The sequence below is a fragment of the Mustela putorius genome, unplaced genomic scaffold (genome assembly GCF_011764305.1).
Source record: "Mustela putorius furo isolate JIRA1106 unplaced genomic scaffold, ASM1176430v1.1 tig00003858_pilon_pilon_pilon, whole genome shotgun sequence".
Lineage (NCBI taxonomy): Eukaryota > Metazoa > Chordata > Mammalia > Carnivora > Mustelidae > Mustela > Mustela putorius.
Genome location: NW_025422010.1, coordinates 51691990 through 51716600, shown reverse-complemented (window position 1 = coordinate 51716600; position 24611 = coordinate 51691990). Strand labels below are relative to the sequence as shown.

Genomic DNA, 24611 nt, shown 5'->3' with positions numbered 1-24611 from the left:
CTCCCTTTGATTTCCAGTTAGGCATGATTCTGGCCTCACTGCAGATGCTATATGTTAAGATCTATGCATGGCAATTAAAATAGACAAATCTTTGCTCCATGTGAGCTCTGCACTAGGACCTCACTTCCGCCCTGCCGCCTTGATCAAAATCTGAAGGCCTTTATGAGGGCTCCCGTTGTTTTGATCTCTACTTTCAGGTTTTGGGACCTCAGTTTTGGTATTATCTTCAACTTGCCACCTCCGTGGTACGAGGAAACCTTTATTACTTAGAGCAATGCTAGCCACTATAAAGTACAAACTAAAAATTTTAGCAGGTGAACACACTAAAAGTTTATTTTATGCTCATGAAAAACCCTAAGTACCTACTCAGGAGAACCTGCTAATGTCTTATCTCTGCGATAAGCGAGGCCAAGCTCGTTGCCATGGTTATCTGTATCAAGCCAGTGAAAGGGAGAAGAGCGTGAAGGATCATTTGTGGGAAGGTTTCCTAGTTCAAGTACATCACTCTGAAGTGTACATCACTTCTGTTTATATGCCACGGGCTAGAGCTCAGTCCCAAGGGCAAACTGAGCTGCAGGGAGGGCCAGGGAATGTCGTCTAGCTGTGTGTTGAGGAAGAAGAGGTACAGGGTCAGGTGACTAGACCGATGGCTACTTGTTGCTTCTCCGGATCTGACCTCTTGCCCCTTAGATGAATTAGAATACCCTGCTCCCCGCTCCCTTGATTGGCTCTTCTGTACTTGACCCTGCACCGCCTTCCGAACAGACCAGGGGGCTTCATCCCCTACAGCAAAGTTTCTGCTGCTTCCTCTGTAGTTCTCTTGAATGTGGCCAAAGTCACAGAATGACATTAGTGTAGGTCTACCCTGTCTTCCAAGGGAAATGGACAACACTTCCCTATTAAAGAGAACTTCATACAGCAGTTTAATTCCAATTACAACTGCAAGAACAATTGCTGTGCCTCTCAGTCACAAACCAAATTAATCAAATTCCAGCAAAATCAGCCCCTCCCAATGAAGATACTCATTCAGAAAAATCCTTCTTTGAGAGATGTACTGCTGTAGAACATTTTATTATGTAAGCCTCATAATTCTAGGAAGCAGAGATGTTAACCTTTTTATTTTATGAATGAGGAAATTGATAGGGAGGTTAAGTTTCATTTTACTCATGGGTGGGTGTTAGAATTTTTTGAAAAGCTCTTATTTCTGAAGCTTGGTGAATGATTTTCTCTCATTTGGGGCAGTGCAAGTTTTCTTTAGAACATATGAAAAATCTAATGGATAGCATAAAATAAGAAGGGGGAAAGAACAATGTTACCAGTGCCCCAAAGTGGCAAAATGGCCAATTTTTCCTACAATCTTATTTCTATGATTTTTTAAAAAAGATTTATTTATTTTAGAAAGAGAGAGAGAGGATGCCTGGATGGCTCAGTGGGTTAAAGCCTCTACCTTTGGCTTGGGGTCCTGGGATCGAGCCCCACATCGGGCTCTCTGGTTGGTGGGGAGCCTGCCTTCCCCTCTCTCTCTGCCTGCCTCTCTGCCTGCTTGTGATCTGTCTGTCAAATAAGTAAATAAAATATTAAAAAAGAAAGAAAGAAAGAGGGAGAGAGAGGGAGAGAGCAGGGGGAGGGCAGGAGGAGAGGGAGAGAATCTCCAGCAGGTTCCCCCTGCAAAGCAGGGCTCCATCGCACCACCCTGAGATCATGACCTGAGCCAAAATCAACAGACACTTAACCAACTGAGCCACCCAAGTGCCCCTCTGTGATTTTTCTTGAAGGAAATTAGTTCTGAAAAACTATATATAATGAGGTTTTAAAAAAACACTAATATACCCACTACCCCAAATATTTTGAAGTTATTTTGTTAAATGTTTGCTTCAGATCTTTTTTTAAAGATATAAAAATGTTACAGATAAAAGTCACATGTAATTTTTCTTCACATTGCTAATTCATGGATTTATCACTTCATACTTTGCTTTTTATAAAATATTTCATCATAAACCTATCCTGTATCATTAAAACTCATCATAAACTTAGCTTGTTGAATGATATTCTATTGTTAAATATTTAGGATTTTTTTTTACAGTTATGCTATAATTGTACTATAATGTGTTCCTTTATGCTTAAATCTTTTTCCATAGTACAGATAAGTTCCTCTTGGTATATTTCCTAGAAGGGAAAATAAATGCAAATTTGTCTCTACCATGTCTATCACTACTTCTGCCTTCTTAAATTGTTAATTCTGATTTTTGTCTCATTCGAAATATTCCTTTATGTTGTTTATTTCCAAGATGGGTAGGTGATTGTTTATCTTTAAAATTTCGCTTATAAGAGAATCGTCTCTTGTTGGCTTCACAAATCAAAGACAGTTTCGCTAGTGAAGAAATTCTTCCGTTACAGCCTTTCCCTTTAAAAACACTATACATTGAATGCCAGCATTTTCTGGCACTTAGTAATACAGAAGGAAAATATAAAGGCAGCCAGTTCTTCTGGGTGTTCTTTCAATATTTTCTTTAACCATTTAATTCAAAAATTTTGCCAAGGGTGTCTAGGGATGGAACTCTTTGATTATTTTGTGTATAGCACAGTGTGATTTCACAGTTGGCTTACTCAGAGTTTTGTTTGCTTGTTTGTTTTAGATTTTACTTATGTTCCAATGGTTTCTTCTTCAAAACACCCAAAATTCTTCTTCCATAATTTATTATCCATGTCTGTCATCTTTTTTTCCTTTGGCTCCCTTCTTCTTAATCTCTTGGTCAATTTCCTTGCATTCTGGAAAAAAGAATTGACATTTACATTTTAACAGTGATTTGATTTTGAAATAGATTTTATTGTCGAATCTGAATGTAATTTTTTCATTGCACTGGAGTTTTTCTGCCATTCTCCCTTTCTCAGCCACCTCTCACTTCATTGCATCCTGTCTTCTGTCCACATTACCATGTGCTTTCACACCTGCATCGTAGAGTTTGTATTGTTTTGCATCCTATAATGAGTCTGAAAAGCTATTGTAATTTCCTTTCATTATTATTATATCTGGATCCTGGTATCACATCATTTTCTCAGCTTTTAGGATGATGATTTCCCTTTTTTTTCCCCCCCCTGCTGTGTCATTACATAGGTCCCTTTCTTGTTATTTTATTGTTGTTAGTTTGGTTTTATTTTCTCCTCCTCAGATGGGTACCATTTGTCAAGGCTCACCATCTGCCAGTGGACAAAGGATGTTTTGCCTTTGGTCCCGTTCTCTAAGCATTTTAGTGCTGGGTGAAAATCCCCTTGCTGAGGTTTGGCCGGACATCCAGTTAATATGCACAGCTCTTAGCTTAATTGTCAATGTCAATTATTAGGATTTTATCAAGTGTAAGTGTCCTGAACTACAATGAGATGAACATTTCCCACTTTCCAAGTCTCTTTCACTCTAAACAGGGGAAGAAGAAGAAAAATATCTATACTCGGGAGACACTCTGAATTTTTCCAATTCCCATCACCATGAAATTCTTGGAACGCAATATGCCAATGTTATTTCCTGTGCCTACTTCATAAACATTGATTCTCTAGAAGTTTTATCCTTCAACTGAGAATAGAAGGAAAATTAGGGAGCAAAAGCTAACCCACACAGAATAAAGGCAGATTCGTGACTTTCTCCTTGCCAGAGAACTTATATTTCTGAAAGCAAGTAAGTCTGGGGACCGTGAGGGGGCTATAGTGCGTGCATGCTCCATCAGCTGGGTTAAACTGAGAACCAGCCACCCGAAAAAAATGGAACAAAGTACAAGGGCCTGGCAACAGCGGAAATGTTAGTAATTACTTCCCCTGCTTTGCCAGTTCTCATATCTTAGCAGTAAGTTGCAAAAAACTGAACTGGGAAAATTAGAGCCAGTTTTAACCTGAAGCTTATAAATGATTATTACAGGATATATTTTGAAAAAGATACTTCTATTTAATATACAATACACAAAATGATCCAGGTTAAGCTTTTCCTATGATAAGACCATCTTTTTACCTGTCAGGAAATGACTTATTTAAGAACACAAGGAAAAGAGGGGAAAAAACATGGAGAAAACACAGTTTTTTAGGATGTTTTCATTAATGCTTTGATGTAAAAATTTTGCTCCGCCAAAAATGGGATATATTCATAAGGTTTGAATGAATGAGCAATTCTGTGACGTGACAGTTCTCACATTGCTTGAAGAAAGCCCTTCTCTAAAATCCTAGAAGCAATCTCAAAATGTGTCCAGGCATACTCCCTGTGATATTTCCTGCACGACAAATTTATTAGAGAATTGGTCAACTTTTTTGTTCCAGGAGCTGGATTATTTTTTAATTGTAGGTATTGTAGGTAGTTGCATTGGCCTCTGTTCTACAGTCTGGGAGGTCATACACTATCTTTTCTTTCTTGTCCTTGAAATGCATAGAAGTAAATGCCTGCAATTTGTTTCCTCAGGATAATAAAATGTCACTCTCCAGTAAAAATGTGATGGCTATAAATTGGAAAAAACATTATGTTTTTTTTTTTATTTATACTTAGAATTACTAAAAATTTTGGGCTTTCACTTTAGAATAAGGAAACTCACAAAAATGTTTGTAGGAAATATTAGTGCTGAGTTCTCCCCAATTGAATAAAAATGAAATAGATCATTTCAACTGGAGATGAAATGTTCAGGAAATGTACTGCTGATGGTGCCAGAGCAATTAGGAATTAAACACTGACAATAGGAATACTGTATTTTACATGTATTGAAGGGTGATCATTTCAGCCTTCTCACTAATTAAGCACATTATCTCTAATTGGGCACTTTAAGGATACATCCTTATACTCTTTTGTAATGATAATATCAACTGGAAGATCATTATCAATTTTAAAACTAAGATTAGTATTTGGTCTTTCTTAACTGAAGGCAATACCCTTCAGGTTATAATGATTATGTGACTGGACCAAACAGATTCCAACAGTAAAATTAGTTCTGTGTGGGCCGTATTTATTTCGGTTCTGGGCGAGATAGTAAAATAGAAGAGCATGACCATTGGGTCATCTAGTATATTTAAAAGTCGATGGAAGAAATATGAAAGCTTATATATCATGTCTTCTGACATTTTTCATCTTTATTTTGAGAGCAGTGGGAGGCATGTGGTCTTTTAAATATCTGGAGAGGTAGCATCTGCTCAGTAGACCCAAGGTTTATCAGCTACATCCACTCCAAGGGCAGCCAGATCAGCCAGATACAAATGTTCTATTAACAGACTTGGCCCTGGTCTCCTGCCTGTAATCTCTAAAATCTCTTTTGCCCTCTTAGCTTTTGACAGGCCTTTTGTAAGAGCCTAAAAAACTTCCTTGGAATCTGCAAAATGCAACACAAACAAAAAGGAGTAAAAAGTCATGATTCTGATAAAGGAATATTAGCACTAATTATGTCACTAATAGTCAGTCCATTGAGAGGGAACAAGAAAAAGTCTCCAGATAAGGACCTGAAAAAATATTGAAAATCAACCTTTGAATTATTTTCGTCCATTTGAGCTCCTTGTAGATACACAACTGAATTAATATTTTATTTGCTTTTTTTAGTCTAAATAACAAAAATAAATTCAAACTTTCAAAAAATATCAAAGATTTTTAAATTCAAAATTGTATGTTTGATTTATTTAACCTATTTGCTGTTCTTCCTCAGTGTCATAAACGATTTTTTTCTTGACTATTTACCTAGTGTTTAAATTTCTTAACATTTATATAATATGAAAAAATAACACATTAAAATAGATTTATTGTTAAAGTCTTCATTCTACTTATCATTTTGATACGGTGTTTGCAAGGCATACAGATACATATTAAATCTCTTCAGGAACAAATAGATTTATCATACAGGATGCATTTATATTGTGATAGTAAAAGCCAAACTTCTAAATGGGAAAAATATCCTATGTAACATAGTTGGAACTTATTATACTTTTATAGCCATGGAGCTCATTAGTGGCCATTGTAGGATGATGTAACACTGAGAATTTCTTGCTCTAAAACCACTAGCAGAATAAAAGATTCCTGGTACACACTCAGATATTGTACACATATTCCAGCTCTAGGAAATCTTAATGCCCTCTCCAAATTATGCTATTATAATTGTGGTTAAAAACAATAGAAGTAATGTTATTTATGAAAAGATGAACAGGGTTGTAAGTATAGCGTAGCTAATGGGAAATGAAACAAGACAAATCTGAAGCCTAAAAATATCTTGAGATACAAGTGTCCAAGTCGGGATTAATGGGAATGCTGATGACAATTTAAATATGTAACTGTTTGAATAAGACTGGATTTGGACCTCAAGAAATTGAAAGTTGTTCTTGAGGTTGGCTTGACATTAAGGTACTAGTGTCATCTGTTTCAGTATCTCATTTTTTATTTTATTTTTTAAGTAGATATATTTATTTGAAAGAGAGAGAGAGTGCATAAGCAGGGAAAGGTGTCCAGGGAAGGGAGAGAGAAGGGCAAAGAATGTCAAGCAGACTCCCCACTGAGCATCCTACCCCACTTGGGCCTCCATCCCATGACCCCAAGATCATGACCTGAGCCAAAATCAAGAGTCCAGTGCTCAAAGGACTGAGCCACCCAGGTGCCCCAGTTTCAGTATCTGTTTTGATAAAAACTAATCCACACAATTATTTTCTCTTTTAAACATAATTGTAGACCCACTGAATATGTAATGAGTTAGCATTCTTGGCAGTTAGTGTACCTCAGAGCTGCATGTTCATGACTCACTTTGTTTATCCCTTACCAATAGACTGATAGCTAATATAGTAGTTGTGATGGCTTAGATTTTTATAGTAATATTATTATTTGTTGTGTATGCTCTATTTTTATGTATTTAACTCAACTGGCGAAACAGAAAGCAAGAGGAATACTTAGATGGAAACGCAAGTTAAAGTGTCTAAAATATAAAGTCTACCAGTTTATGTCAAGATATAATCATTGCAGGATCCTTCGGTGATATTTGTCATATAAAAATTACTTTGTAACACCCTAATATCCCTCCTTATTTGTCAAAAACTATGACAAAAATTAAAATATGGTAAATTTTTATGAAATTAGGCTTTTCATTTATTGGAGCTAAAAAAAAAAAAAAAAACACCTATGCCTATGCCTACAATATGTTATATTCTTGAGAACAACAGCCAGAAACTCTGATATCTGGTCATTTAGAAAAATAAATGAAAATCATAAATATAAGCCAGTGGAAAAAATAAATAAACTAGTGGATTTTTAAATACAAAAATTCCAAACATGAAATTTTCAAAATGTTCTCATTATAAATATTAAAATTTCTATTTTAATATATTGGAGTTTCAAGATTCAAAGTAAACATATCAACAGTATTGTAGGGCACTTGTGTGGAATAAAGAAAACTATGTCCATTTGAATTTCAGTTTCCTAGGAAACAAACTGACCTACACTTCTGGCTTCCTAAAGAAAATTTCTTATTTTTTCTTTATTTAATTTCTCTTTAACTTTATTGAAACCTTACTCTTCCTTTGATATACAATCCTTGTTGAGGCCTCTCCGATGGAGGTGGCTCATTTTCCCTTACCCATGTCATAGCTCAGGCTGCCATACCAAAATACCATAGGCTGGATGGCTTAAACAATAGAAATGTGTTTTCTCACGGTTCTGGAGACTAGAAGTCCAAGATCAAGGTCCCAGCAGGGTCAGAGTCTGAGAGCTCAAGGATTGCAGATAGCTACCTTCTTGCTGTATCCTCACATGGTAGAGAGGGAGAGAAAGAAAAAGAAACAGAAAGAGCCCTTTGGTGTCGCTTCTTATAAGGACACGAATCCTGTATCAGGATGTCATTTAACTTCTTCAAGAAGATTATTAACTGTGTCTCCAAATTGAGTCACATTAAGGGTTAGAGCTTTAGCATAGGAATTTGGCAGGGAACACAATTCAGTCTATAGCTGCTCATGTACCTTGGGTAGGGAGGTAGGACAGCATTGTCCTCATTCCTCCATGCAACTTTTAAACCATCCCTTCTCCACCCTCATGTAAACCCCCTTGTTCTTTTGGGGCCTCTTGTTCAGGAACTGCCAGAACACACTGGAAGAGCTAGAAGAGCTCAGTGTGTGTTCTCTGTGTGCCTTCACTAGGGACACTGAACCTAGCTTGAGAAAATCAAACAAATGCATAGACAGGAGTGTCTGTAAAGTCATATTCTACAACTTCAACTTCAATCTCAGCATTGCCCAGATTCCTTCAGTTGCATAAATAGTCGTTTCCTTTTTTCCCCACAGGAGAACCATACCAACTAGCCTTCCACTTCTAAAATATGGTCAGATTGCTCTTTGACTGGTTAACTGATTATTTGGATTGGGTAATTGATTATTGAAGTAATAGCTTATCAGGTGCAAAACTCACTTTGCTTTCTGTTACCAAATTTAAAAGTTAACTTTAAGTCCTCCATCTTCTCCTTCTAAAACTAATTCCTCCCAACTATGATGCATACATTAAAGTTTTTTTAAATGTACAACTAAAAATACTATAAGCAAAGTTAAGAGATGAGGAATATGGTGGTAGAAACATTCATTTGTAATGTGTTTAACCAACAGAGGGTTAGTATCCAATTTACATAAGAAGTTCCTGTGAATTAGTAATAATGAAAAACAACCTAATTGAAAAATGGGCAAATGCTATGAATAGGCATTCCACAAAAGATGCTTTTTTCACTAGGACTATCAGGGAAATACCAATTAAAACAACATGATACCAATTCAGATCCATCTGTCAAAAATAAATTGAACAGCACCCTGTGTAAGTAAGAAGTAAGCTCTTAGATACTACTGCTGGGAGCATTCATTGGCACAATGAATGAAAAACAATTTGGCAATATCTGGAAAAGTTACGGATGCATATTCTACAACCCAACATTTCTACATCCAGGGAATACCCTAAAGCAAGTATCATTCATGGTCACAGATGGTCATTGCTACATTACTTATAAAAGTGAAATATCATAAATAGCTAACATATCAACCATAACAATGCACAAATTAAAATGGTTGTATTCCTATCCTAGAAAACTGTGTAGAAAGTAAATTAATGGCCTTGATGTTTTGTAATAACATTGATAAATCTGAGCCATTTCATGACCCTTTTGAATCATTATCTTCATTTAACATCCAGACTATGACACCTGGTTCTCCTCTGAAATTTCTGGCCAGTCTCTCTGTCTCCTTTACTGATTGCTGGTCATCTCCATAACTCTCCTTTGGTTTCTCTTTTCTATCAACATTTACTCTTTAAGTGATCTCATCCATTTTTATAGCTCTAAATACCATCCTTGTGCCAATGACTTGAAGTTTTATCTCCAGCCTAGATCTCTCCCCTGAACTCCAGACCCCTATATCTCATAGCCCATGTATTCAACATCTCAACTTAATGCTTTGGACTTAGGATTCTATGACCTCATTTTTCACCTGTGTTACTGGAAGACGATTCTTGAAGTTGCTCAGAGCCTCCAAAATGTATCTCCAATCTGATCACTTCTCATCACCCCCATGGCCACCTGCCTGATTGAAATCACCATCATCTTTTACTTTTACTACTGAAATACGTTTTATAAGAGGTTTCCCTCCTTCTGCCCTTGGACTTTTTTTCTTTTCTCAAGAGGACCATTGAGAACAATTTGTTAAAATGAATGTCAGACCCTGTCATTCCTGTTGAAATACTCTCTCTCAGTTTCTACGTGATCTGGCCTTCATTAACCTTCCAGCCTCATCTTCTCCCTCCCCTTCTTTCTTCCCCTCCACCCCGCCATCCAGACCTCTCATGACTCCTGGAATATGCCACACACTACTATATCAGACTGTGCACTGGCACTTCCTGTTCCCCTCCATTAGCCAAGTGACCACCCCCTCCACTTTCATCAGTCTTTTCTCAAGAGTACCTCCTTGGATAAGACATCTCTGAACACTCAGTTCCAACTTCCAGTCTGACCCTCATCACTCTATCTCCCCTTTTCTACTTCCTCTCCTTAGCACTCATCAACATATAGTAGCTGATGAGTGTGCTAGGGCTGTCATAACAAAATACTGCACCTTGGGTGGCTTAGACAACAAACATTTATTTTCTCAGAGTTTTAGAGGCTAAAGTTCCTGATGGAGGTATTGTAGATTTTGTTTCTGGTTTGACCTCTCTTCACGGCTTGGAGATGACATCCATGTCCGCACATGGCCTTTCCTCTATGTACATGTGAGTAGAAAGAAAAATTTCTGATGTGTCTTCTTCTTATAAGGATACCAGTGCTATGGAATTAAGGCCCTTGCTTTATTATCTCAGTTAATCTCTATTGGCTCTTTATAGATCTTTTTCTTTAAACTGGGTTATGTTGTGGGTTAAGGGTTCAATGTACGAGTGTGGGATTGGGGGGGTCCCAGTTCAGTCTCTAACAGCAGTCTATATAGAATATTTCATATTTTTTTGTTTATTGTTTGTTCACTCTACTACAATATAAGCTTCATAAGGGCAGAAATTTTTGGTTATTCACTGCTTAATTCTAGCACTTAGGATGATGGCTGAGGCACAGTTGGTATTTAATAAACATGAAATAAATTATCTCAAAAACCTGATGTGAGATATAAAAAGCAAGTTATCATTTTACACTAAAAACATCATTACAAATTTTCCAAAATAAAAATTATGCTACAAAATGTTTATGAACAAATATGTATGTGGTAATATATTTTAAAATAATTGGAAGAATGCCAACTTCAGAATAATTAATTATTTCCCTGAAGAGGGGAAGGGAAATTACATTTGAGCTAGGTCAAAGCAGCTCTGTCACTATGTGATTTTATTTTTTAATATATTTTTTGAAACAAATACATGAAATATTATCATTTGTTAAATCTTTAGGGGTTATGGGAATGTGTGATATATGATTCTCTGTATTTTCTATTTTTAAATAATTCAAGAGAAAGAGGTAAGAGTTCCTATAAGGGCAGAGACCGTATTTGTTTTGTTCCTGCATGAATTTGAAACTCCTACTAACGTGAGTGATGGTCCATAGTAGGACCTCGATGAATTTTTGGCAGGTAGACATAGTTTTAGACCATTTGGACATTTTTGTCTTCAGATCTGAGCACAATACCTGGTATCTAAACACAGATAACAAACATGAGCGAGCAAGCAGAGAAACAAACAGATGAAAATATTTCTTGAAAGCTCTACAAGTCTCTGTAGCCGTACTAATCATGCCCTTCCCTCTTTCTGACCCTTCTAGTCAGCGATTTGGGAATGGTATATGTATCTTGGCTGCCCAGTTCCACCATATCCTTTTCTGTTCTCACCTCTAATTTACGTTTCTGCCAAGGTAGAAGCCATTGCAGGAAGTCTGTAGGGGATGAATAGGACTTTAAAGCACTGGTATTCTGCATTTCCCTATAAACCTTTAAGTCATTCTGAGCCCCGTTTGGATTTGCACTTCCACGTGACTCTTCCTCACTAGCTTTGATAGATTATTCTGCCGAAAACAAGTCTTGTTGGCCCTTCAAAGAGTAGCAACAGAAGCCTATTGTTTTTAATCTATACTTGACTCATTGATACCCTTTGCTAACATCATTTCCTGCCCCATCTCACGTCAGACACCCCAGATCTGGCCAGACGTAGACCTGTTTCTCCCAACATTGCCTACACAGGTTTCCTAAGAAAACATGTGGTTCCTGGTTTGTCTAATAATCTGGAGCCAGACATTTATATTTACCTTCCATAGATGAAGGGTTCTAGCACACATTGAAGAGTTACTTTGTTCCTTTTTTTCTCATTTTGCCTAGTTGTGAGTATTTTATGTATGTTTTGGTCCATCTATCTCTTTTCTGCCTTAATTTTTTTTTTTTTTTTTTTTTTTTACAAACAAACAAGAGTCAAGTTATTAACCAGAATGTGAAGATATTCAGAGAACTCATTCCCTGGAATAGATTCTTACTCCATGTTAATTAGGGAAACAACAATACAGTGTTTCACACTTGCCTGTGTAATCTTTTCTCTCTCTTTCTACTTGGCCCTGGGGAAAGTGGAGACTCTAGAGATTAAAAGGAGAAAAGAATTTGAAATTACAAATTAAGATGCTTTATCTGATAAATGCCAAGCCAGAAATTAGAAATCTCACCTCACCATGCTAAGAAATAGGTTTCAGATACATTAAGATTTTAAAAAATCAAACCAGAGAAAAATTGAATAATGCATCATTAAGTATTCATCAGATCTCGGATGGAAGTCTTTCTGACTTTAAAAGCAACCAAAGGCATACCAAAAAAGAAAAAAAAATTGGACATTTGATCTGCATAAACATTTAAAATTTAGTATGATTTTTACTTCAAAAAGATAAAAATATATAATTAAAACCAAAAGATGAAAAATACATTGAAGAAACTGTTTGCAACAAATACAGTATTTTTTACTATAAAAAGAGACCACTCAAATTGATATTAAAACATTAAGACCCTTGACACTGAAAAAGGATTGAGAGGCATGGCCAGTCAATTTATGAATGGACTATATTTAGTAACAACATAAAAATATGTAAGTAAAAAATATAATAATAAGGGAAATCAAATTAACAAAGCATAGGGTACCAGGGGAGGCTGTGGGAGGCAGGCTTTAATTTCCACAGGAGAATGTGATTGGCTTGTTTGAGTATTTTTATGGCCTGGCAAGAAAGTATAATCCTTTAAATTGAAAAGGGGCAGTGATGCCTGGGTGGCTCGGTCGGTTAAGCAGCTGCCTTTGGCTCAGGTCATGATCCCAGAGTCCTGAGATCAAGCCCCATGTTGGGCTCCCTGCTAGGCAGAAAGCATGCTTCTCCCTCTCCCTGCCTCTCTGCCTGCTTGTGCTCTCTCTCTCCATCTCTCTGTCAAATAAATAAATAAAATCTTTAAATTGAGCAGCGGCAGGTGCAGCTGGTCCGGCTGATAGGGGACTAGCTGGTGGAGTTTTCCATGCTGAGCATGAAGACGAATCTGGCAAGAGCAGTAAACTCATGGTTAGGCCTTTGGAGCCCTGTGAGGCTCAACAATGTTAAGTTCAGCACTTGAAATTTTAGGACTTATAATTCATTCTACCTGGAAGATAAGGAAGCAGACAGAGACCTAGTCTACTTCTGTTCATATGAACAGTTTCTAGCCATGCACTTTGTGATAGTAATTTCCAGTAGTGTCTGCTATTTTCTGTAATTAATCTTATCAGGGATTTTCCTGGGAAAGATAAAATGAAACTGGTAGTAGATGCATAAAAAACTCATTTTAGAGGGAAGTACAGTGGAAATTAGTTTAAATGTGAATGGCTCATATGTAAGGTATAATTACGATGGGTCCTTAATTAATACTTTAGTGTTCAATTAAACATGCATATATTCTATATTTGAATAAGTAAATGATGTAAATATTTCTGACCATGCATAGGAAGAGCAAAGCATGATCAGATTTGTCATTGGAATTTAATTATTTTAGTTAATTTCACTCTATCAAGTCTTATCTGTCCTCTCAACTCTACCTTAATGTTAAGAAAAATAATCTAAGACCATTCTAAAGATTTTCTCTGTGACATCAGGGGCTTAGGTTTTATCCATTCTCGTGCAGTGTCTGTTCGTCAGGTACCATATGGAATTTGACATCACGTTCTATACTTTTTCAGTTAAAAATTAGCCGCTGAGACCAGAATGACATTCACTGGTTTCTCTCAGGATGAAATGGTCGCATCACCCACTGAATCAGAGCCCATTGTTGTGGGGCATTTTTAGTGAGCTCTGCAGAAGATTCCTATGCATGTCCAAGTTCGATAAATCCACTGAAAGCATGCTAGACATGCTTTCATTTCCTTGGCTCCAGGAAGTTATACAGTAGCTCTCCATCTTTTCTAGCAGGGGGCAGGCAGATGGCAAAAAAAAGGAAAAAGGAGAAAAGTGATGAAACGTTTGCATGCAGGCATCTCTCTTATGTGTGACCGTGGCAAGTTACATTGCTTCCTGGCACTTGCTCTTCCTTCTCTGTAAAATGGAGGTAACCTACAATATAATATAGTGTGAGTCAAGAATCTGGCACACAGCTGGCATGCACTGTACAATGAATACTCTTACTGCTCTCCCCTCCTTCATGCCACCGCCCCCATCTCTTCTCTTTTTAACTGCCCCAGGAGAACTTCAGACTGTAACTAAGGTAAAGTGAGTCATAGTGAGTCTTCTACACCAAACCCCAAATTATACACATAATAATAAGAATTTTACATTTATGGTCTACCAAGTACTATGTGCTTCTATGGGTAAACTTTATTTCTTAGAAAAAAGTGACAAGGTTGATTATTATGTGTCCAGATCAATAGATTTATAGATGGGAACACTGAGGATGAGAGGAGACTTTAACTGGCCCATTACCAGTTTAGTAGGTGTTGAAACTAAGATTCAAGTTCACGTAAGTCCAGATACCCAACTTGTCCCACCAAAGCAGCCCAAAACTACATTCTAATTTTATTTTATTTTTCAAAAAAATAATATTGGATGATGCTCTTGTTTTTTAAAACCCGTGTTCAAGTATCTCAAACTCATATGCCTAATAGGAGTAGGAAAAAAATGTAAATGAGAGGAAAAGTGGGTTGTATCCAGCTGACACAAAGACTGATTTATATATTCTTTGACCATTTTTTCTAGAAACACATAACCCTCTAAACCTCGTTTTCTTTTTCTAGTTTTGATAGAAAACATAGTTACAGAGAAAACCAATAGCAGGAGCAGGATGAGAAATGGCAGGTAAATTTTGGCTTCAGGATTGGGGCAGGATAAGAAAGTTGGCAAGACATTGGCAAAGGCAGAGTGAAACCTCACACCTCATCTGAAGAGCACAACCAGCTGTTTAACCCACACCTGCTCCGCCAAAATTCAGGTCATAAGACTCCAGACCTGGTTTCTAAAGAAAAGTCGGAAAGCTGGGTTTTAATCAGAAATCTCACATCTTTTGGTTGTTGGCCTAAAACGATACAAGAGAACAACAACTGAGCATTGTGCTGGCCAAACAGAACAGCTCTGTGGCCCACCTCTAGCTCACTCACCAGCTTGGAACTTTTCCTCTTCATGAACAATAAACACCTGAGGTTTTAAGACTCCATACTTAGGGAAACTGTTTTTGTTAAAAATGGTCTCAAGCATGGGCTTTTGTGTCAGCAACTCCTGCTTGAAATGACTTTTTTCAAAATTTTTGTGTGACTAACCCCTGGCTGGTCAGTTTTCACCTCCAAGATGTCTTCCTTGATCCTTCTACTGGATGTTGTCCACACTTGTCTTATTCCGTCCTGCTGCCTTTCTTCAGGCAGTTACTACTCTCTGAAGTGATCCTATTTGTTTCTTAGTGTGGGTCATTTCCACCGGAGGATGGTTTCCTTCAGGATAGGAACCTTGCATGACTTGTTCATCATTGTATCCTCAAGACCCACTGGGTAAATATTCCACAATAGTTCATGAGGGAGAATAGCAAGTACCTGCTGAGTACCTCCTATATGTCCACGTGGTAGATGTTTAGAGATCAAGTATTTGATGGCTACAAAGGCCAGAATAAGCAAAGGAGCTAACTGTACCCTTTCCAGTGCCAACCACTCAGTAGATTATCAATGAACATTTGTAGAGTAAGTGAACACTAAGTAAATCACAAATAATTCAGATTCATTTAATTTACACTTAGCTTCCTAAAATAAGGCATGGTTGGGTTTAATATCCATAGCATTTGAATGTATCAGCACATTATGTGCCACATTATTCCAGAAATTGCATATTTGACTTGACCACTGTTGCTAATAAAAATGACCTTTTACAAAATGATTTGCATAGCATGCTCATGGGACTCACTTAATTTGTTAGGCAATTAATCCAGCATACTAACCAAAATTACACATTTTATATTTATTAATAAAGGTAATTTAGATGTTTCAGATATACTGTAAAGCTTTTTTGTAGATTGAGCAAAATATGGCTTTTCATTTACACACAATCAAATGGTTTCTTAATAACACAATTATCTTTGGCTGATTGATTCCGGGAATTTCGCTCATTTTTTTCTCAAAGTACTGTGATATTATACATATCACATTACTTTAATTTTTAAGGAACAAAGCACTTCTTGCTTTTTCTAGGTGACATTTTCGCTTTTTGCAGTACCAGCTATGAACTGCACATGGCTAATCTTGGATTCCTAGAATTGATAGAAAATTAGCCAAGCCTAATAAATTCCATGCATGTTCCCCTACTGCGTGTGCATATTAAAATAAAAACAAATATAATAATCAGGTTTCTAAAGAGAAACTTCTATAAAGTGTTCTTTTATGCAATCAGGAGTTCACTAATGAAATTGTGGATAATATCAGCTACCATTTGTCATAAATCTCGCCTTTTAAGAGTTTCACTTTTATTTTCTTTAGAAGGGAAAGAGCTTATGTTGGTTACTTCGTGTGCCTCCATGGCCTGGATGTTTCAGAGTAGAGAGGGGAATTATACCTAAAACGGCAGTCCTGCAAAAATAAGGGTTGGGGCCTTTTCTCTGGAAGTGGCTTCTGGAAGCTTCAAAGTAATCCTACCCCATTTGTACAAAACCTTCGTGTGCTTCTGTGAATCATCAATTTGGACTAATATGTCTGATGATGTCAGAAAGCTTCCACATAAAAATCTTCAGCAACTGTAACAGAATTTCCATAGAAATACAGCAACAACACTTCATAATTTGATAAGAGGAATTCAAAATAACCCAACCGTGTAACATCTGTGCATAGTATTTTTTACTCAATTTTTAAAAAGATTTTATTTATATATGGAGTGAAAGGGAGACCAAGGGAAGGAGCAGAGGGAGAGGGACAAGTAGACTCCACGCTGAGTGCCAAGCCCATAGGACTTGATCCCAGGACCCTAAGATCATGACCTTTACAGAAATCAAGGGCCAGATGCTCAACTGACTGAGCTACCTGGGTGTCCCAAGTCAATTTTTACTGAAACACATGCACATAAGTAAAGATAGTGAAAATTGCATGTAACTGACTATACACACAAAATTAACAAAATCATATATGATCACAGAATAGTCTTTGATAAGAAGTCTTACCTTCCCCCACCAGAAGATAAAATCTTGAGCACTCTCCTCCACTTACACATATAACCTAGTATAAAAGCTTGTCAAGCCATGCAAGTCCCATTTGTTCTACAAGCACCTTCTCTTCATCTATTCTCATGTCCCAAGTCATCCCATCATTATGACTCTTGCCAATTCACTGACAAGCATGCTTATAGATGTACTTAGAATAAAGGAAATAAAGCCATGGTGCTTTCTACCATTTCCTACATTATTTTTTTTCTCTAGCTTTATTGAGGTATAATTGACAAATAAAAATTATACTTATTTAGGGTATACATGATGATTTGACATAGGTATACATTGTGAAGTGATTATCACAATCAAGCTAATGAACACATCCATCACCTGACGTAGCTAACCTTTCATTGTTGTGAAAACACTTAAGCTCTACTCTCTTAGTAAATCTCAAGTGTATAATACAGTATAATTAAGCATAGTTGCCATACTATATGATAGATCATCAGAACTTACTCATCTTATTATAACGGAAAATTTGTACCCTTTGACCAACATCTCTTCGTGTCCCCTTACCCCTTAGCCCCTGGCAACCACCAACTACTCCATTTCTACGTGTTTGACGTTGTTTTAGAGTCTACATATAAGTGAGATCATACAGTATGTGTCTTTGTATCTGACATATTTCACTTAGCATAAGGTCCTCTAGATTCATCCATGTTTTCATAAATGGAATTACTTCCTTCTTTTTGTCTGAATAGTGTGTGTGTGTGTGTGTGTGTGTGACATTTCTTTATCCATTCATCTGTTGACACATACTTAGGTTGTTTCCATATTTTGGCTATTGTGAATAATGCTGTCGTGAACATGGAAGTGCAGATATCTCTTCAAGATTCTGTTTTTATTACCTTTGACATGAATGAAGTCATGTCCCAGAAGTGAGATGGCTGAGTCATATGGTAGTTCTATTTTTATTTTTATTTTTTGAGGAATCTCCGCTCTATTTTCTATCATGCCTGTATCCTACATTTTTTTTCTTTTGATACTTACCCTGTGAGCCTGATATAATATTTACATTTCCATTATTATGTTAATAGTGAGGCAGTTATAGTAGGTGACACAAAATAAGCTTTAAAAATAAAGGAGAAATTATGTCATGATAGTAATGAAAATATGATATGGCTCTGAGCCTTTCAGTGGATGATAATAAGCCTAACTCAGAAATAGCCTATTCCAGTTTGTACATCCAGTCCAATGTGGTAGGGCTCCCAATTCCATACCATTTTTACCATTCAGTTCATCTTATGGTTCAGAGACCTACTAGAATGCAGATATTCAGGGGGAACTCTTAAAAATAAGTTATTATTTTCATTATTAGTGCTGTTGCTAATTATTGCTGTTGCTAATAATATTGCTAAATATTACCATATTTACAATTAGGACCTCTTTATTAAAAAGTAAAGGAAGGAGTGATTAAAGAAATATCAATTACTTAATTTATATAGTGAGGAAAGAGGCCTCAAGGAAGCAATGAGGAAAGGACAACTGGACCAGAGCCTGAGCAGTTTCTATGGGAACCAGGAGGCTGCAGTGATCTAAGTAGAGGTTGTTCTGTGTCCTGTGTCCTGTGTCCCCTACTGGAAAGCTGGCAGCATGTGGGGCCGTGGGCATTACTGGAAGGCTTATACTGGCTGCTATCAGGTTCCAGAGACCTTTGTCCCAGTTTGTGAAAAACATTGCCTTTTTTATTCCCATTTTACAGATTGAAAATAGTATGCATAAAGAATATAAAAGCCATATTCAGTGTTGACCATACCAAGAACCCTGTATAGTTCCACCTATCCTGATTAGAACACACCTTGGTGGTTCTATTATTATTATTATTATCATTATTACTATTATTTATGAAGAATTTCAGAAAGGTTGAAACCATTGGAGGTGGCTTGCCAGATAATATGGCCAAAATGTACAGGTCTGATTATTTGAATAGTTAAAAAAAAACTTTCCCTATATTGCCCATTAAGGGAAGAATCTACAATAAATCCAGATAACTTGTTTTCAAAGAGGTAACATAAATGCCTAGGTTTTGTGACTCTAAAATTTTTTCAAGATGTCTTGATAAGGACATTGGGTAAAGCTCATCAAGCAGTGAAGATGAAAAGCAGAGCTCTAGAAAACTTAAATATGCAAAAATCTAATATTTGGAAACAGTGAGTTGGAGCAAAGGTAGCTAAAAGAGGACAGGCTTTCTAGTCCTAGAGGATTTTCTTAACATTAACTATGATTTAAAAACAAACTCAGACTTCTGGGGAAGATGACAGAGTAGAAGGATCCTAAGCTCACCACTTCCCACAGATACAACTAGGTAACATCCACACTAGTGTAAATAACCCAGAAAATGACCCAAAGACTAACAGAACACATGCTCCAGAGCTAAATGTAGAGAAAACGCTACACTGAAGAGGGTAGAAAGGCTAGCAATGTAGTCAGGAGCTAAATGGACCCCCTAAGACTGTCAGCGGGAAGGAACGATGCTGCAAGCATGAGAGGAGAAAGAAACAGACCTTCACACTAGGGATCCGAGGCAGAAGAAACCTGCATAGGGAAGATGAATCCCCATAACATTTAGTTTTAAAATCCAGAGGGGCATAATTTTGCAGTTCTTAAAATCAGCAGGGCTTAATAAAAATCAGTAGACTCAGTTCTGAGAGACCCGAAAGAGAGAACTGAAACTGAGTTCCCACATTTTACTGAGTACCTATTATATTAAGTATCTATTACAATTATTTTAATGACTTCTCAATATTAAAAATGATTTTTTTTCTTTTTTAAAGAAGGTATCAGCTCACCCTTCATTGGATAAATCTAGATCATTTTTTTTTTCTTTCACAAAAAAGGAAGGGAGGGAGGGAGGGAAGGAGAGAGGGAGAGAGGAAAGGAAGGAAGAGAAAAGAGAGCATAATAAACAGACCTGCAGAGATAAAATTGCAGCTTATAGAAACTGCAATTTGAAAAATGCCTGTGGTATATAGGAGGGAGATTTGTTTGAAATCTCAGAATGTGTGCTAGAAGGGCAGAGATCTTTAGGAGACTTCCCTCAGAACAAGAGTTGACAGCACTATTTCTCTCCCCTACTCCCAACCTGCATACACAGACACCTGTGGAAATCAGCAACAATGAGGACACTCTAAACCTGTTTTGTTAACAGTGTGCCCCACCGTGCCCTTTGTGGATCCACCCCCTCCAATCCAGCTGACCTCTGGAGGAGATTTGGGCAAATGCAGTTCCCTTCTGGCAGCAGACCAGCACACCCCACCCCCATGCTTTCCTGTGGATCTGCCCTCTCCAATACACCCTTGGCCAGATCCCATCCAAAGCAGTGACACAAGTGTAGCTATGTGCAAATAGCCCCAACAGGGGCCAGCACTGCTCCAAACTGCCTTCTGCCCAGAGAAAGAAGATAACCACAGAACAGCTCAACTATGCATCCAGTAGTGGCCTGGAGGCCACCTGGAGGATTTTGTCTGACTGCAGGCTCCACCCACTAAAGCAGACTTCTCAGGAAACAATACAGGGAAATGGAATTTGGTGCTGTTGCATCTCTGGCAAATGCCTGGTCTGACCCAGCTCAAGTCCAAAGTAGCCCCAGACTGGCCCACTAACAACACAGAGACCAAACCTTGCCCACAATAGGCAAAGAGAGCCATTGCAAACAGGTGAACTGCAGGTCACAGTGACTCAGCCATGGCAGTAGGGCTCACATAACACACATAGAAGATACCCCTGAAGTGCCAGTTTCTAGTAACTAGGGGACATTGCACTACAGGGTGCCACAGGACCTCTTCTTTCTACTCTCAAGAGCAGAAGACAGAGCTGACTTTCCTAAGACACAGAGACTTAGAAAAAAATGAGGAAACAGAGAAATACCTCCCAAATGAAAGAACAGGACACTATCACAACAGAGAACTACACAAAATGGAAATAAGTAATATGTCTGATAGAGAATTTAAAGTAATGGTCATAAAGATACTCAAGGACTTAAGAGTGGAGGATCTCAGTGAGACCCTCAAATAAGAGATAGAAAACATAAAAAAGAACCAATCAGAGATGAAGAACTCAAGAACTGAAATGAAAACTATACTAGTGGAATAAGTAGTAGACTAGAGGAAATAGAATGGATCAGCATCCTGGTGGACAGAATAATGGAAAACAATCAAGCTAAACAGGAAAGAGAAAAATGCTAAAAAAATGACGATAGAGAATTCAGCACCATCATCAAACTTAATAACACCACATTATAGGGATCTCAGAAGGAGAAGAGAGAGAAAGGGGGGAAGCAAATATATATGAAGAAATAATAGCTGAAAACTTCTCAAATTTGGAAAAAGTCCAGTTCCAGGAGGCACAGAGAGGTCCCAAAGAAATCAGTCTAAGGAGGACCACATCAAAACACATAGTAATTAAAATGGCAAAAAATTAGTGACAAAGAGAAAATTTAAAAGCAGCAGGAAAAAGTTGTTGCATAAAAGGGAAACCTCATAAGGCTGTCAGCTCATTTTTCAACAGAAATTTTGTAGGCCAGAAGTACGTGGCATGATATATTCAAAATGCTGAACAAAAAACCACACACACACACACACACACACACACACACACACACAAACAACCTGCAGCCAAGAATACTCTGTACAACAAGGCTATCATACAGAATAGAAGGAGAGGTAAAGAGTTTCCCAGACAAATAAAAGTAAAAGGAATTGATCACTACCAAACCAGCACCACAAAAAATGTTAAAGGGGACTTTTTGAGTGAAAAGCAGGGACCATAAGCAAGAGTAAGGAAAGTAGGAAGAGAAAAGCAGTAAAATTAAGTTTATCTCTGAAAATCAGTCAAGAGTTCACAGAATATAAGGATATAAAGTATGACAGCATAAAACTAAAATGTGGGAGGGAGTAGAAAATAGTTTCAAACTTAAGTGACCATGAACTTAATATAGACTGCTATGTTTCTATACAATTATAGAAACCTAATGGTAACCACAAATCAAAAACCAGTTATAGATATGCAAAAAGTAAAAGAGAAAGGACTATAAGTATTTCAGTAAAGAAAGCCAGCAAGCTATAAGAGAAGAGACCACGAGAAGAAAAGAACAGAGAAGAACTACAAAAATAGCCATAAAATCCATAACAACAGTTTTCTGCATATGTCTCCTGCTGCAAGGAAAACAAAGCAAAAACAAACTATGAAGACTATATCTAAATAAAAAACTTTTGCACAACAAAGGAAACAACCAACAAAACTAAAAGACAATCTGTTGAATGGGAGAAGATATTTGCAAATGACATATCTGATAAAGGATTACTATCCAAATACATAAAGAAGTCATACAACTCAACACCAAAAAAACTACAAATAATGCAATTAAAAATGGGCAAAAAACATGAACATACATTTCTCCAAAGAAGATACACAGATGGTTAACAGACATGAAAAGATGCTCAACATGACTCATCAGGGAGCTACAGATCAAAACACAATGAGATACTGCCTCACATCTGTCAGAATGGCTAAAATCACAAGTCAAAATCACAAGAAACAGCCCTCTTGCACTGTTAGTGGAAGTGCAAATGGTACACCCACTGTGGAAAACAATGCGGAAGTTCCTCAAAAAAATTAAAGACAGAATTACCATATCATCCATTAATTCCACTACTGGGTATTTACCAAAAGAATATGAAAACGCTAATTCAAAAAGATTTATGCACCCCATGATTATTGCAGCATTATTGATAATAGCCAAGATATGGAAGCAAGTCAAGTATTCATCGATAGATGAATACATAAAGAAAATGTGGTGTGGAATATTATTCATCCATAGAAAAGAATGACATTTTGCCATTGGCAACAAGGGCAGGGGGATGGACCTTGAGGGTATAATGCCAAGTGAAATAACTCAGTCAGAGAAAGACAGATATCATATGATTTCACGCATATGTGGAACTTAAGAAACAAAACAAAGAAAAAGGAGACAAACCAAAAAACAGACTCTTAAGTGTAGCGAACAAACTTATGCTTACCAGCTGGGGGTGGGATGGGCAAAATACGTGAAGGGGATTAAGAGAACACTTCTCTTGATGAGCACAGAGTAATGTATAGAACTGTCAAATCGCTATACTATACTCCTCAAACTAGTAACAAAACTGTATGTTAATTATAATGGAATTCTTAAAAAATAAAACAAACAAGTCACAGTGATAAGCATGCCATCAAAAACCCAACAGACCTGACTTTAGTACACAGTACCTCCTTTACAGGGGGGTGATGTGCCCGTGAGCATCTCCTAATGGCTTCAACGTTGTGGGTATGATGAGTGAAGATACTTGCAAGAACCGGTCTCTGAGGAAAGAACAAGGGTTCACGCCGATAGGAGGCACCTGGCCCATGCCAGCTCCTGAGGTGATGGAATTTCTGTTGTGGGCTCTGAAAGATGTCAGAGTGGCCAGTGATTGTAGAAAGCCCCAGCAAGCTGTGATTTTTATAGATTTTTATCACCATTTTAATTGTTTATATATAATTTTGTTAACATACATATAAAAGCCTATGTATACTTATAAATAATTTCTAGCCATAGGGTTTTTCTTTTTAGTTTACTTCATATGCCTAAGAATCAAGAAAAATGTATTAAGACTGGTTTTGGAAGGAAGAAATGGGAATGTCTATGAACAACTCTATTAACTGTGGATTTTATAACCATTTTTAAGAGGGCAAGATAACATCACAGGTTTAAATTCAAGGTCTCTAATCCATCTGAAAGATTTATTGTATTGGGGAAAAATTCTGCTTGTTGCTGCATTTTAATAAAATTAATCTCTATAATTTGTATTTGGGCTCATATATACAATCTCATACTTTGGTTGCTGACAGAAAATGAAATTTTTAGTGGACAATAAATTACCTTTACTTTGATTTGATTCTTATATAACGTGGCCATTACCTGTAAGAAATACAATAATAGAAGAGTTGCTCCCTGAAAGAAATTTTGAAGCCCAAGATAATTAGAGGCAAAGAGTTTACCTAAACTGAAAAAATATATATATTTAACTCTTCTCCCTTTAGAATTGCTTTTTTTTTTTAAATAATCAAAAATGTTTGGGTGCTTTTTTCTAAAGTGAAATTTTATTGTCTTTAATAGACTCTGTGTTGCTGGAAGACACGCAGACTTTAGTCTCTCATCCAGAAGAATTTGAGAAATATCATTTTCATCTACAGTTTGTACCTTCTTGTGTAACAAATAGGACTCAATTATATTTTAACATATGAAGATGTTGTATAAATGAAGATGATATAAAAATGCATCCCCGAAATAGGGATGCATTTTTTTATCCAAACTAAAAAGTCATGTAGTAACCTTTCTTCTTTCAACACAAACACTGACACATTTAATTTACAAAATATGTAGTATATAGAGAAAGAAATATCTTCCCATTATGTAATGGATTCTTTAATAAGAATATCTTCCCATT

General features: G+C 36.9%; 1 pseudogene; it reads right to left on the bottom strand.

Moving 5' to 3' along the window:
- Positions 1-23531, bottom strand: part of LOC101679527 — a 164625-nt pseudogene extending 141094 nt beyond the window's left edge.
- Between the last annotated feature and the right edge of the window lie 1080 nt (positions 23532-24611).